This window comes from Vulpes lagopus, chromosome 6 (genome assembly GCF_018345385.1).
Source record: "Vulpes lagopus strain Blue_001 chromosome 6, ASM1834538v1, whole genome shotgun sequence".
Taxonomy (NCBI): domain Eukaryota; kingdom Metazoa; phylum Chordata; class Mammalia; order Carnivora; family Canidae; genus Vulpes; species Vulpes lagopus.
Genome location: NC_054829.1, coordinates 84,814,771 through 84,830,300, shown reverse-complemented (window position 1 = coordinate 84,830,300; position 15,530 = coordinate 84,814,771). Strand labels below are relative to the sequence as shown.

General features: G+C 35.6%; 1 protein-coding gene, 1 non-coding gene and 1 pseudogene across 2 annotated transcripts in view; 1 reads left to right on the top strand and 2 right to left on the bottom strand.

Annotated features, from left to right (window-relative positions):
- The window catches only part of ARHGAP24 (Rho GTPase activating protein 24), a 504,876-nt gene that overhangs the window by 424,313 nt on the left and 65,033 nt on the right, over positions 1 to 15,530 (bottom strand). The window lies entirely within an intron of this gene.
- Positions 3,286 to 3,390, bottom strand: LOC121494019. Its single transcript, XR_005988666.1, has one exon. It is a non-coding gene; the product is annotated as a U6 spliceosomal RNA (small nuclear RNA).
- On the top strand, positions 5,356 to 11,037 carry LOC121492668 (annotated as a pseudogene).

Below are 15,530 nucleotides of genomic sequence, written 5' to 3'. Positions count from 1 at the left end.
GCCTCTGGAAGCCCTGTGGGAGGAGGGGGGATACAGGGGGCAGGAGTCTCTCACTGTGCAATATGATCCCAGAGTTCCAGAGTACACATGATTTCACACCACACGACCCCTCAACACAAACAGCCATTCTAGTTGATCGGTCAAAAAACAGCGATTTGTTCTATTGCTAGGGGAGAAAACAAAAATAAAACTGGCAGATTTGCTACAATGCTGCAATTTGGGAGAGATTTATGTAACTTTCAAGAGTTTGTTCACATCAAATTGCCACCTTTGGGGTTGACATTAGAACCTTATTCCTTTACAAAATGAATGTGATCGCACTGTATGCCATATATAACTACAGATAGTCAATATTTATCAAATTCTAACCTTATTTTTTTCAAAAGCTGTTTTGTAGCTGTTGCTAACATGCTGGTTTGTCAAGCAGTAGTATATATTATTGGGCTATATGTCTAAATGCCAGCTTATAACTTTTCTATAGGTAACGGTTGACACAACAAAAACATACGCACAGAAAGAAATAGTGCATATAGGAGTGCATACGTGTGTACGTGTGTGTGTATATGGTGGGTATGGGTATATATGCATGTTTTACATTTTCCCTAGTGAAGAAAATCCTGACAGGCAAAATATTTATTGATATTTTCCCCCTCATTTTTAAAATACTAAGTTCCATTCTACTACAAGACGTAAATATATGCCTGCAGATCTGATATTCTTTGCTGAAGCGAAAAAATAAATAAATAAAAGAACTCTGCCACAGGATGCTCACTGAACAATCTGATCATGGAATATGTCGCAGTCAATCTATAAAGCTATAGGTTTATATTATTATTTCCCAGAGCATTTCTTCAATAACTGTAATTGCTTACCTGATTTAAAACTTAAGACTCTTTTTAATATTCTGTTAAAGTAATTTCAGACTTGACATTTCTCTCTCTCTGTCTCCCTCTGGCTCTGCCTTTTCTCTCCATGAGAAGGCACAAGGAAAGGCTATATGAGCACACAGCAAAAATAAATAAATAAATAAATAAATAAATAAATAAATAAATAAATAAAATAAAATAAATAAAATAAAATAAAATAATAAAATAAAATAAGTGGTCTTCTCCAAGCCAAGAAAGAACCTTACCAGAACCTGACCACTCTGGTACCTCTATCTCAGACTTCAGCTTCCAGAATAGTGAGAAAATAAATTTCTGTGTTTAAACCACCCAGTCTATGGTACTTTTTTATGGCAGCCAGAGCAAATTAAGACAATGCATATTTACAAAAAATATATAAGAAAAACTTTGAAGAATTAAATCTTAGTAGCTTGTGGTAAGGTAACTGCTAAAAGAGACAACTATTGAGTGAAATATAATTCAATCTCTATCCCTCATTCTCCAGCATTCCACCTCCCACCTCAAAGAATGAATCAAATTGTGGTGCCTACAAGGGAATCAGTATTGTAAGTTCGAGAATGTAGAGGATCTAGTGTAGATAGTTTTAGCTCCAAGAAAAATTCGAGGAACCTAAATCTGTTTTTAAAAAGCAATTCCTTAAAGTACTTCAAAAGGACCTTGAATTTTCACAAATGGTAGTTCTCACTGCCTGGACTTCATCGTTCACCTTTATTTATCCTTCAGTTTTACAGCCTCTACAAAGGCTTGCCTGGAGCCACTGCCATCCCCAAATGGACATTTCCCTTCCATGAGTCCCCACATTACTGGGAATAATCTCTATCACATGTGGGTCATATCCTTCCTACTTTTCAGTCTTTTACATCATAACTCATTGTGGATATGGGCTCCCTGAAACCACCCACCTCCCAGACTAATAGCATATGTGAATCCTCAAAGGGTTGTTAAATAAATGTAAATAAATGAAGGAATGTATGAGTGAACAAAAACGTGAGTCTTTGGGGAATAACAGAATTGGCTTCAAGACTCCACAGAGTACAGTGCAAAAATCCTCAAGCAGTTCATGTTACTAAACACCAATACTAAAGACTTGAATCCAAATTCTCCCACCTAACTCTAACCCTTTACTCTTTTAGTAGTTTAATGCTAACCTGAACTTCAGAAACTATTGAGCAAAGAAAACTTCCATTTGTCTCACCAGATGTTACCCTCAATCATAATTTGAATTAAAAAGAAACAGCTCTTCTTAAAACTCAAGAGTTTACATGTGAAGAAAACAAAGGAATTGAATAAAGTGCAATAGGTTATGAATATGAAGTTTAAAACAGTCACCAGAAGAACACACCTGGGGGAAGTTTAATAGTAATAATTTTATAAATGTGCAGTTATTTTCCTGAGGAAACATGAAATATCCTATTACTTGATTCATTTGAAATTAAATTGCCCAAACATCAGAGAAGAGACTATACTAGGAAAATTATGTATATGCTGGGTTAAAACAAGAATATCAATCTACATTTTATATTTGAAGCTTCAATATTTCCATAACCGTTTGGTGAGAAATCAAAATGATTTAATAAGATGAACCATTTTAAAAAACCCTTTTAAGTATTTTTTTTTCTGTTGTATGTTTAATGTCTCATAGTTTGGAGAAAGAATATGCTTACCCTTAAGGCGGTTTTAAATTAGATAGAGAGAAAAGGTTTTTAATACGTACTCAGATGTGTTCCCCACCACTGTTGAGGGATAAGTGAAAAAAAAGAATCATTAGAATTCCCAAAGCTGATATCCTGAGTAGAAACAAATACTTTACTATCAATGGGATTAAGAGAGAAGTGAGAGATACATGGCAACCTTACAGATGCTCTTCAGGCTCATAGCAGACATTATTAATTAATCACAGTCCTCTTTCCTGTGGAACCTAAGATTGCCCCCAGATGCCTTCTCAATATAACACTGTAGACAGTCACAACCAATCAATCATTTATGAAAAGGAGAGGGAGACTCTTTGTTACTTCAATTCTATAAATAAACCAAGAACCGAAGGTATTCCTCTAATATAAAATCGAAATTCAGGTGCTTTACAAATGAAAATGATGCTCGAAATGGGAAAAGAAGAAAAAAGTCAACTTCTCCATCCTTCCTCCTTTTTTAACTGAAATATCATTGACATAACATTATATTAGTCTTAGGTGTACAATGTAATGATTCAATATTTGTATATACTGCAAAATGACCACACTAAGTCCAGTTAACATCCGTCATCATGCACAGTTACAAAATATTTTTCTTGTAATGAAAAATATCATAATCCACTGTTCTAGCTATGTTCAAATAGGCAATGCAGTATTATTAACTATGCTAACTGTGCTGCATATTACAGAAAAATATGGAACACGTTATGAACTTGCATGTCTATCTTTGCACAGGAACCATGTTATCCTCTCTGTATTGCTCCAATTTTCGTATATGTACTGCTGAGGCAAACGCTGAAGTCAGCTTTTCTTAAAGGAAGGAAATAAGAGCTCACTGAGAGCTTTTTGTTTTCCACTGAGACCTTTAAGACAGCAACTACCATTGTATCATATGGCCACAAAGAAAGAAAACAGATTTTAAGTAGGGAAAACTCCTATTTTTAATAGGAGTTGGATGTTCCTATTTTATGATAATCCAATTTATGACTAGATCCTTAAAAATAGGATCAGAAAAAAAGTGGGATCAGAAAGCTGATTTTATAAACATCTTAATTTTTAAGCTTTTGTGTGTCCCTTCCCTCCCTCCCTCATTGCTCATCAGTAAAACTTTGTTTTGAAAAGCTGTGTCAAGGAACAAAGATGTTATCCACACCTAAATCTGAAAAGTAATGGACTTATAATATCCAAAGGATAGAGGAGCAATGGCAGCAATGAAAGAGGGCTTTTGTATACAATGGGAAGAGTGGAGAGAGCCAAGTTGAAGCAAGTGGAATGTCAAGCAGGATAGTCAGGGTTGGGGGTGGGGGGCGCAGGGTACCTTTTCAGCTGAGTCATGTCCACAATAGGGAAATAACCTCCAGGTTTATCATTTACAGAGCTCCTCCATCTCTGTCTCCTGATGGTCATCTTTCTAAGCTTAGATTAAAGCCTATATGAAATACTGTTTTTAATGCAAGTTTCCTTTAGTGAGTCGAACCAAGGAAAATCAGATATCTTGTCAATTACATTATCATTTCAAGGCTCTTTAGGGAGCCAGCTTTTTATTCAACCACACTTCATTTTTTTTTTTTTTAATTTTTTTTATTTTATTTATGATAGTCACAGAGAGAGAGAGAGAGGCAGAGACACAGGCAGAGGGAGAAGCAGGTTCCATGCACCGGGAGCCTGATGTGGGATTCGATCCCGGGTCTCCAGGATCGCGCCCTGGGCCAAAGGCAGGCGCCAAACCGCTGCGCCACCCAGGGATCCCTCAACCACACTTCAAAGAAAATGCTTTACAAGTAGGTAACTTTTACCTCTGAAACTAATAGTGCATTATATGTTAATTAATTTAATTTTTAAAAATTAAAAATTAAAATTAAAATTAAAAAACCAAGTAGGTATCTTTGGCTGAGATAGTTATTCGTCTACAATGAAATCTCAAGTTTTCTTCAAATGGAAGCCTTGAGGTACTTAATGATTTCCAATAAGGACTGCTTCTTCTTTGTCAATTAATCCTGTGTGGTGAACATCATCAACCTTGTTTTATAAGCTCTAGAAAATTACTAGGTACTCTGAGTATATAAATCTTGTTCTAATCACTGAACCACAGTTGCTGTCCCAATGTTTTATTATATTGAGGTACTGACAACACAATTTTTTCATTAGAATTTAAAGAAAGTGGAGGGATGCCACAGTGAAAAAATATCTAACTGCTACTCTATTCAGAATCATTCATATTATGATGAACTTTGATGTGTTAAACTTTGATCTTGGATGAGGTATAATTATTCTCAGATAATCTGAACACATTTTATTCCTCAAAATATCTAATTAATTTGCACTCTAGTTTTAGATAAGCTGAATTGAAACTCAGCGTTACTGCCTCTGAATATATTTAATTAGCAGTTCAGTGAAAGATAACTAAATCCTAAACATTAAAAAAAGAAGAAAAATAACCTTTTTTTTCTTCTTTTTTTAATAGGAAGCTTGACAAGACATATATGTTATTTGGAATTCCCTGAAACCTGTTTTTGGGAAACTGTCCCTCCCTCATGCCATGTTGTTTCAGTTTGTAGTACCATCCCACGGCCACAGGGTAGGCCTGGATGTGATTATGCAGGGTTCTTGAGCTCCTCTCAAAGTGACCAGCCCAGGAAGTGTGCATGTGACTAAAACAGTGCTGGAGTCTTTCTCCAGGACAGAGGCACTGGAAGCATGAGCATCAAAGGCTGACAGAGTTCATCTCTCCTGCCCCATTGAGAAAAGCTGTCTGCAAAATGAAGCTATGCAGAGATAAACAGATGTGAGTGAAGAATAGAGAGAGAGACTAAAAATATCCATCCTAGTTCTAGTTCCTGAAGTCCTGGCCTTTGTGTATTTTCCTTAGGACCTATGAGATATATGTCTTACTCTTCCCAGTAAGGTGAGAAAACAAATTCCTCTTTACTTAATATAGTTTGAATTGGATTTATTCATTTGCCACCCAAAAAAGACATTATTAACACCAAGGAAAAACACTTAATGAGAATATTTCTGGGAAAAAATTATTTAAAATAATAAAAATCAGGTTTGCAACATATAGAGATTTCCCTATCAAGTATCATACAGGAAAATTAATTCAAGATAGATATTAGACCTAAATATAAAACTAAACTTCTAGAAGAAAACATAGGTGAATAAATTTACTACCTGGGGAAAGAAAGTGAGTTTTTAAAAAGGATACAGAAAGCAATAACCATAAAAATTTATAATTTTGATTTTCTTAAAAGAATAAACATATGCTTATCAAAATGAATAGGCAATGAATAGGCAAGCCAGACACTGTCAGAAAATACCTGCAAAACATTGGTCTGTAACGAAAGACCTACATCTATAATATACAAAGGATTCCTACAACAATAATAAAGACAAAGAAATTAGAAAATGGCAAGAAAATTAAATAGATATTTCATGAAAGAAGATATACAAATGTTTAATAATGTCATTAAAAAGTCCCAGCACCATTAGGCATCAGAGAAATGTGTATTAAAATCACAATGAGGTACCATTAAACAAGTATTCATATGCTTAAGTTAAAAACAGACTGAACAACACCAAATGTTGGTGAGGATATGGAGCAACTGGAGCAATTTTTATACATTGCTGATAAAAAGATAGGTGGCGCAACTACTTTGATAAAAGATTGGCAATTTCTCATAAAATTACACATAGTGCTATCTATGACTAAGCAAATCCAATTGTAGATGTTTAACCAAGAGAAATAGAATTCATATGTTCATAAAAATATCTGTAAAAAGCATTCACAGGAGTTTTACTTATAAATTTGCCCCAACCAGAAATAACCCAAATGATGCCCATCAACAAACTGTGGATAGCCGCAGTTATAACCACTGCTTAGCAATAACAAGAATCAAACTATACATATACATATCAACATAGATGAATTCCATAGCCATTATAATGAGCGAAAGAGGTCAGATACAAGAAATTACACTTCACGATTCCACTCATAAGAAGCTTTAGAAGAAGCCAAATCAGTCTACAGTGACAGAAATCAGAAAAATGGGTACTCTTGAGGGGGTAGATATTGACAAGGAAGGGGTACAGGGGACTTTCTAAGGTAATGAAAATGTCTTATATCTTGATGAGACATAAGTTACATGGGTGTAGACATTTATCTAAATTCATGAACTGTCACCAGAGATTTGGGTACGATTTATGACATTCTAATAAATTTTATTCAAAAAACTGGAAAATATTGAATTCTAGTTAACAGGTTTGCTTTCTGCTATGGTATGGGTTAGCAATTATGAAATTACCTTCTGTGTATTTCAAGTTGCACAAATAAATATATATGTTGAACATAATGGGAAACCAGATTTCTCACTTTTTGAAGAGAAAGTTACAAATATGGAAATGGGAAGAAAATAATATATCCTGTGGTTTGAAATCAGAATTAAAGATATTAGTATGGACTCACAGTTTTTATTTTATTTCTTAATAAAAATTGTATATATTTAGGTGTATAGTGTGATGATCTATATACATATACATAGTGAAACGATAACTACAATCAAGCTAATTAACATATCTCCTCACACGGTTACCATTTCTTGTGTGTGATGAGAATATCTAAAATTCACTCTCAGGGGATCCCTGGGTGGCGCAGCGGTTTGGCGCCTGCCTTTGGCCCAGGGTGCGATCCTGGAGACCCGGGATCGAATCCCACATCGGGCTCCCGGTGCATGGAGCCTGCTTCTCCCTCTGCCTGTGTCTCTGCCTCTCTCTCTCTCCCTCTCTCTCTCTGTGACTATCATAAATAAATTAATTTAAAAAAATAATAAAATAAAATAAAATTCACTCTCAGCAAATTTCTAGTTTCTGATAAAATATTATTAACTATAGTCATCATGCTATACATCAGATCTCTAGGCTTATTCATTGTATGTAACTGCAACTCTGCACCCTTTGACCAGGATCTCATGGTTCTAAATAGATAGATGTAAATATATAGAAATACATAGACATATTTACTGCTGTTTGCTGAGAGGGCCTACAAGTAATAATATACCAATAGCAATGAATGAGTACATTTAGTGTCCAGATCTTGACTTCCAAATGCCATTTACTTTGAAATAAAAAGTTGATTCCAGGGCTTGGTCAAAAAAAATAATAAGATGATCCTAGAATAAAATTGCCAGAAAGTAAGAAAATACTCAGGTATGATGGGAAAATGGCAAGAGGACACAGAAGCTAATTTAAAATGGTTTTCACTGGCCAAACATAGGACAATTTAAGCATCGAAATAAACAATAGTAACAGATGATGCCTGTAGAATAAAACAAGAATACATGGAGGCACCTGGATGGCTCAGTTGGTTGAGTCTGCCTTCATCTCAGGTCATGATCTCAGGGTCCTGGGATTGAGCCCCATATTGGGCTTAGCAGGTAGTCTGTTTCTCCCTCTCCCTTTGTCATTTCTCCCTGCTTGTACTTGCTCTATCTCTTTCTCAAATAAATAATTTAAAAAATCTTGTTTTTTGATAATAAGTTCTATTGATATGATACATAGATGACAGGTAGATAGACATAAAGATAAACAAATAAACAAATAGAAGAAGTGAGAAATCTTTTTGGAATAAATTCCAATTATTGGAATCTTTTGGAATAAATTCCAATTATTGGAATCTTAACTCTTTTGGAATAAATTCCAATTTATTGGAATGTCAATAAATATGGAAACAATAATAAAGTTACAAGTTATCAATGGATGCAAAAGTTACTGGGAAAAAGTTTGTTGGGGAAGGAACACGACCAACAAAACTAAAAGGCAATTGACAGAATGGGAGGAGATATTTGCAAATGACACATCAGATACAGGACTAGTGTACAGAATCTATAAAGAACTCATCAAAATCAGGACACCTGGGTGGCTCAGCAGTTGAGCCTCTGCCTTTGGCCCAGGGCGTGATCCTGGAGTCCCAGGATCGAATCTCACATCAGGCTCCCTGCGTGGAACCTGCTTCTCTCTCTGCCTATGTCTCTGCCTCTCTTTTTCTCTCTCTGTCTCTCATGAATAAATAACTAAAATCTTAAAAAAGAAAACTCATCAAAACCCAAAAAATAAATAATCCAGTTAAGAAATGGGCAGAAGACATGAATAGACATTTCTCCAAAGACAGACAAATGGTCTCTTCGACTGATGAGTGGATAAATAAGCTGTGGTATATACATACAATGAAATATTATTCAGCCATTTGCAATGAAGAATGAAATCTTGCCATTTGCAATGATGTGGATGGAACTACAAAGTATTAAGCTAAGTGAAATAAGTCAGCCAGAGAAGGAAAAATACTATATGATTTCACTCCTATGTGGAATTAAAGAAGCAAAACAAATGAACATAGGGGAAGGGAAGGAAAGTAAATAAGATAAAAATAGGTAAGGAGGCAAACCATGAGAGAGACACTTAACTACAGAAAACAAACTGAGGCTTGCTGGAGGGGAGGAAGGTGAAGGGATGCAGTAAATAGGTAATGGGCATGTGTTGGGATGAGCACTGGATGTTATAGATAAGAGATGAATTACTAAATTCTACTCCTGAAACCAATATGACATTGTATGTTAACTAACTTGATTTTAAATTAAAAAAAAAAAAGAAAAAGGTAAGAGAGACTGTTCCAAATAAAGGTACATTAAAGAGACATGACTAAAAACTAAACACAAGCCTTGACCCCAGCCTGGATCCTGACCAGAAAAAAAGATTTTTAGAAAGGGGGCATTACACATTCTCATTTAAGAGAATACTGGAAGTTCTGGTCACAACAATGAGACAAGAAAAACAACTGGTAAAGAAGTTAAGCTGTCACTATTTGCAGATGACATGGTACTATAAATAGAAAATCCTGGGGATCCCTGGGTGGCGCAGCAATTTGGCGCCTGCCTTTGGCCCAGGGCACGATCCTGGAGACCCAGGATCGAATCCCACATCGGGCTCCCGGTGCATGGAGCCTGCTTCTCCCTCTGCCTGTGTCTCTGCCTCTCTCTCTCTCTCTGTGACTATCATAAATAAATTAAAAAATTTAAAAAATATATAAAAAAAAAGAAAATCCTAAAGATCTCACTGAATAAATAAATGAAATTAATAACTATAAATCAGAAATGCTTCTATGCACTATTAATGAAATGGGAAAAAACAATAATGAAATAGGAGAAAGAGAAATTAAGCTTGGCAAGTCTGCTGACCGTTGTGAGAGAGAAGATAATCTGTGTGGAGGCCACTAGGCCCAACCCATGACTCACCCCCCCCCCCCCCGCCCGGGGCAGCACATTAGTCAAAACTGCAGAGATTAAAGCCAAAATGGCTCAAATTCAAAAGAACAAGACCACAGCACACCACCTAAGGCTACTTAAGGCTTGCCATGCTAAGCCACATAGAGAACTCATTACCCCAAAAGGTAGTGGTGGTTGTGAGGCAGGAGAAGGTTTCAATATGGCCAAGAGAGGGGATGCTCGAATCCCCCTTGTGGGTTTTCCATTGGTGGAAGTCAACACTGCTTAGTAACCTGGTGGTGGGGTATATTCTGAAGTGGCAGCCTCTGAGTTCACTACTCTGAACACTGTGCTCGGTGCCATCAGATACAAAGGTGACAAGACCCAGGTCCTGGATCTTCCAGGTATCATTGAGAGTATCAAGGATGGGAAAGTTAGAGGTCTGCTGAGTCACTGCAGTGGCCTGAACATGTAATTTGATCCTGATTGTTCTGGATGTCCTGAAACCCTTGGCACTTTTTATGCCCTTGGCATAAAAAGATCGTTGAAAATGACCTGGAAGTCTTTGGTATTTGCTTGAACAGTAAATCCTTCAACATTTATCCCCCCAAGAGGAAGGATAAAGGAGGCATTGATCTCACGGCCACTTGCCCTAAGAGTGAGTTGGATACTGAAACTGTGAAGAACACTCTGGCCTGAATACAAAATTAACAATTCTGATGTGACTCTGAGTAGTGATGGCACAGCAGATGACTTCATTGACATAGTGTAAAGAAATAGAGTTAACAAAAGAAACAGAGTTTAAATCCCTTGTATCTATGTGTTGAATAAGAATGATTAGATCTCCATCAAGAAATTGGATATCATCTATAAGGTGTCTCACTTTGTACCCATTTCTAACCATCACTGTTAGAATTTTGATGACCTATTGGAAAAGATCTGGCACTATCTGAAACTAGTGAGAAATCATACCAAACCCAAAGGCCAGCTGCCAGATTAGACATCCCAGTGGTCTTGCCTTATTCCAGGACCACAGCGGAGAATTTCTGCATGAAGATTCACAATAATCTTATCAAAGAATTTAAATACGCTCTAGTCTAGGGTCTGTCTGTGAAACACAATCCTCAAAGAGTGGGTAAAGACCATATGTTGGAGAACAAGGATGTCATTCAGATTGCAAAGAAGTGAAACCTTTTCCTCTGCCCATCTTCTGGGCCAACTACAGCAGCTTTCTCCATGAGCAAGCACTCAACCTTAACACCCTTCTGGCTTTGGCAGCCAGTAGATAAGGATTCATGGTAGGGAGATGAGATCACCCAAACAGGAACTTTAGTTGTCTTAACTTGATGTCACCTTGTAAATTCAACTTCATAAAGGACCTGGTAGGCCAGTAGGCCAGTCAGCTATGTGTAAAAGAGAGAGAGAGAATGGAAGAGACAGAAAAAAAAATTTAAATTCCATTTACAATTAAACCAATAAGAATAAAAAACCTAGGAAGAAACTTAGTCAAAGTGGTGAAATATTTGTACTCTGAAAACTATAAAACAGTGATAAAAAAAAAACTGAAGATGACACAAACAGATGGAAAGATACTCCATGCTCATGGACTGGAAGAATCAATGTTGTTAAAATTTCCACACTAACCAATATAATCTACAGATTCAAAGCAATCCCTATCAAAGTAACAACAGCATTTTTCACAGAACTAGAAAAAATAATACAAAAATTTCTATAGAACTACAAAAGACCCCAAATAGTCAAAGCAATCTTGAGAAAAACAAAACAAAACAAAATAAAAAAAAACTCAAAGCTTGAGGTATTAAAATTCCAGATTTTGAGATATACTAAAAAACTATAGTAATCAAAACAGTATGGTACTGGCATGAAAATAGATACATAGATCAATGGAACAGAATAAAGAGTCCAGAAATAAACCCATGCTTATATGGTCAATTAATCTATGACAAAGAAGGCAAGAATATACAATGGAGAAGATGATAGTCTCTTCAATAAATGGTGCTGGGAAAATTGGACAGCTACATGTACAAACATGAAATTGAATCACGTTCTAACTCCATACACAAAAGTAAACTCAAGATGGATTAAAGAGGGATCCCTGGGTGGCGCAGCGATTTGGCGCCTGCCTTTGGCCCAGGGCGCGATCCTGGAGACCCGGGATCGAATCCCACATCAGGCTCCCGGTGCATGGAGCCTGCTTCTCCCTCTGCCTGTGTCTCTGCCTCTCTCTCTCTCTCTCTCTCTCTGTGACCATCATAAATAATAAATTTAAAAAAATTAAAAAAAAAAAGATGGATTAAAGACCTAAGTGTGAGACTTGAAACCATAAAAAACGCCAGAACAGGTAGTAATTTCTCTGACATCAGCCATAGCAACATTTTTCTAGATGTCTCCTAAGGCAAGGGAAACAAAACTAAAAATAAACCATTGGGACTACATCGAAATAAAAATCTTTTGCATAGCAAAAGAAACCATGAATAAAACAAACAAGCAATCTACTTAATTAAAGAAGATACTTATAAATGATATATCTGATAAAAGGTTAATACCCAAAATATATAAAGAACTTCTACAACTCAACACCAAAAAAACAATCAAATTTAAAAATGAGCTGAGGACCTAAAAATAGACACTTTTCCAAAGAAGACACATACAGATGGCCAAAGGACACATGAAAAAATGATCACCAATACTAATCATCAAGGAAATGCAAATCAAAACCACAATGAGCAATCACCTCACACCTGTCAGAATGGTTAAGATAAAAAAAACAATAAATACAAGTATTGGTGAAGATGTGGAGAAAAAGAAACCCTCATAGACTGTTGATAGGATGTAAATTGGTACAGCCACTGTGAAAGACAGTATGGAATTAAAAATAGAAACACCATATCATCCAATAATTCCACTACTGGGCATTTACCCAAACAAAACAGAAACACTAATTCAGAAAGATATATTTATGTTTATTGAAGCAGTATTTACAATAGCCATGAGAGGGAAGCAACCTAAGTGTTCATAGATAGACAAATGGGTAAGGAAGATGTAGTATGTATGTATCAATAATACTATACAGACATTAAAAAGGATGAGAGTGTGCCATTTGCAACAACATGGATGGACCTAATGGGTGTTATGCTAAGTGAATAAGTCATACTGAGAAAGAAATACCATATGATTTCACTCATATGTGGAATCTAAAAAATTAAAAAAAAAAAACCAGAATCAGACCTATAAATTATAGGGGACAAACTGATGGTTGCCAGAAGGGAAAAGGGTAGTGGGATTGGCAAAATAGAGAAAAGGGCATGAGAGATACAGGCTTCCAGTCATGGAATCAATAAGTCATGGGAATAAAAGGCACAGCATAGAGAATATAGTCAGTGATACTGTAATAGTGCTGTATGGTGACAGATGACAGCTACACATAATGGTGAGCACATAACAACATACAGAGAAGTTGAATCCCTATGTTGTATCCCTGAAACTAACGTACCACTGTGTGAAAACTATATTCAAATTTTAAAAAATTAAAGAAAGGAAGCACTACTAGAAAAGCTGATAAAATTTAAATATTAACTGGATTAGAATATTCTATCAATGTGAAATTTCCTCATTTCAATTATTGATAATTGCAGTTATGAGATAATTGCCATTTGGTCTTAGGAAATGCACACTCAAGCATTTATAAATTGACAAGATGTCCCAGATTTATTTTCAAAAAATTAAAAAAATCATAGATAGAAATATAGATGGAATGTTAAAGCAAATGGAACAGAATGTGAACAGGTGGTGAATCTGGGTAAAGGGTGTTTAGGAGTTCCTAGTACTATTCTTGTAACTTTTCTATAAATGCGAAAGCATATCAAAATAAAAATTATACAACATATATAACTTACTATAAGAAGACACAAAGGAGAAGCAAATTCTGTTCTTCACTGGACTACCTCCAGCCAGTTTCAAGTATTGCTATTATAATTGAAAGGGCACTACACTAAAAGTGGCTTTGGAATTAGTTACCTGACCCTGAGAAGGTCATTTGATTTTCTTGGCCTCAGTCCTCTGATCCCCAAGAACACTATTTGATATCTAAAATTTCTGTTAATTCTAAAATATCATGATTCTCCAAAACGGTCTTTTAATAACATTGCACTTTTAGAAGTGACAAGATTGTAGAAAAAATTTTCTAGTTCAGTTATAGTTAATACTTCTAAAGATAAAAGGGCAAAAAATAGAGGCCCTATTTTATTCCTGGCCCTTTATTGAATTGCTGTGCTATTTTAGCATTGTGTCATTTTACTTGAAAATGCCACACCTTAATTTGAAGCCTATAAAAAACATTAACTATCACTGAAAATCTGTATGTAACATTTCCTTTACTCTTATTTTTTTTCAAGATTTTATTTATTTATTTGAGAGAGCGCACGTATGCAGTTGTGAGCAGGGAGAGAGGCAAAGGGTGAGAAGAACAAGCAGATTCTTTGCTGAGCACAAAGCAGGATGGGGCAGATGCGCCGGGGCAGGAGTTGGATCTCACAATCCTGAGATCATGACCTGAGCTGAAATCAAGAATAGGCCCTTTAACTGACTGAGCCACCCAGGCACCCTACATTCTCTTTGCTTTAAAGAGAAGTATGATTACATGCTTAATAAAGGATATATAGGGTTCACATATGCTCAGATCACTATTTAAGATATATATATATAAACATATATATATTTTATATATATATAACTTATATACACACACATATATGTATGTGTAAGTGTGTGTATATGTTTTAATCCTTACAACCCTGTAAAGTAAATACAATTATGATTTTCACTTTACAGATGGGAAAGCTAAGGTATTGGAAGGTACCTATAGTCCTACTGCTGATAAGTGGCTGTTTAAAAACAACCATGCATTTGAACCAGACAGTGTGGCTGTAGAGACTTCTGTTCTTAACCACCACTCTAAATTGCTTCTCAAATATTACATAATAAATAAATTCAAAAATTCCATGAGAAAAAGTGATCTGAGTAATAAAACTATTCTTTATGCCAAATCGAATACCTAGAGTCTATCAATCTAGATATGCCTATATGGAGGGATATATCCATGACCGCTAAGGACATATATACATATATATGTATGACTATTAAGAACATATTTTTATGACTACAAATATATATATGTATGTATATATATATGTGTATGTATATATATGTATATATATGTATGTCTTGGAAAATAAGACTATGTATAATAACACTGACTGATATATATGTATGTGTGTGTACTACTAATATATTCTTATCTTGATATTTATACACATATATTTCAAGTTTTTACTTTTGAAATTCTAATACTTGGCAGACCCTTCCGTGTGAGACTTTTGCCACATTGACTTGCTGCTCTTTCCCCTTCAGCAGCTTGAAAGCATTCAGGTGGAAGAGCCCAGAAGCTGCTCTTTGTCCATTCTTCACAGAGGCCAGCAAATAAAGCCCTGCCATGCTGCAGCACACTTGATATTCTCAACCCAGGGGGAAAAAAGAATAAGGCTCATATGCTTAGTCCTTTATGAAGAGAAAATTAGCAGTGAAAGTGACAAATTCCTTTTTGCCTTTAAAAAAGGAACCATAGAGCACAGTGTCACTTTAGTTGGAAAAGTACAAAGTTA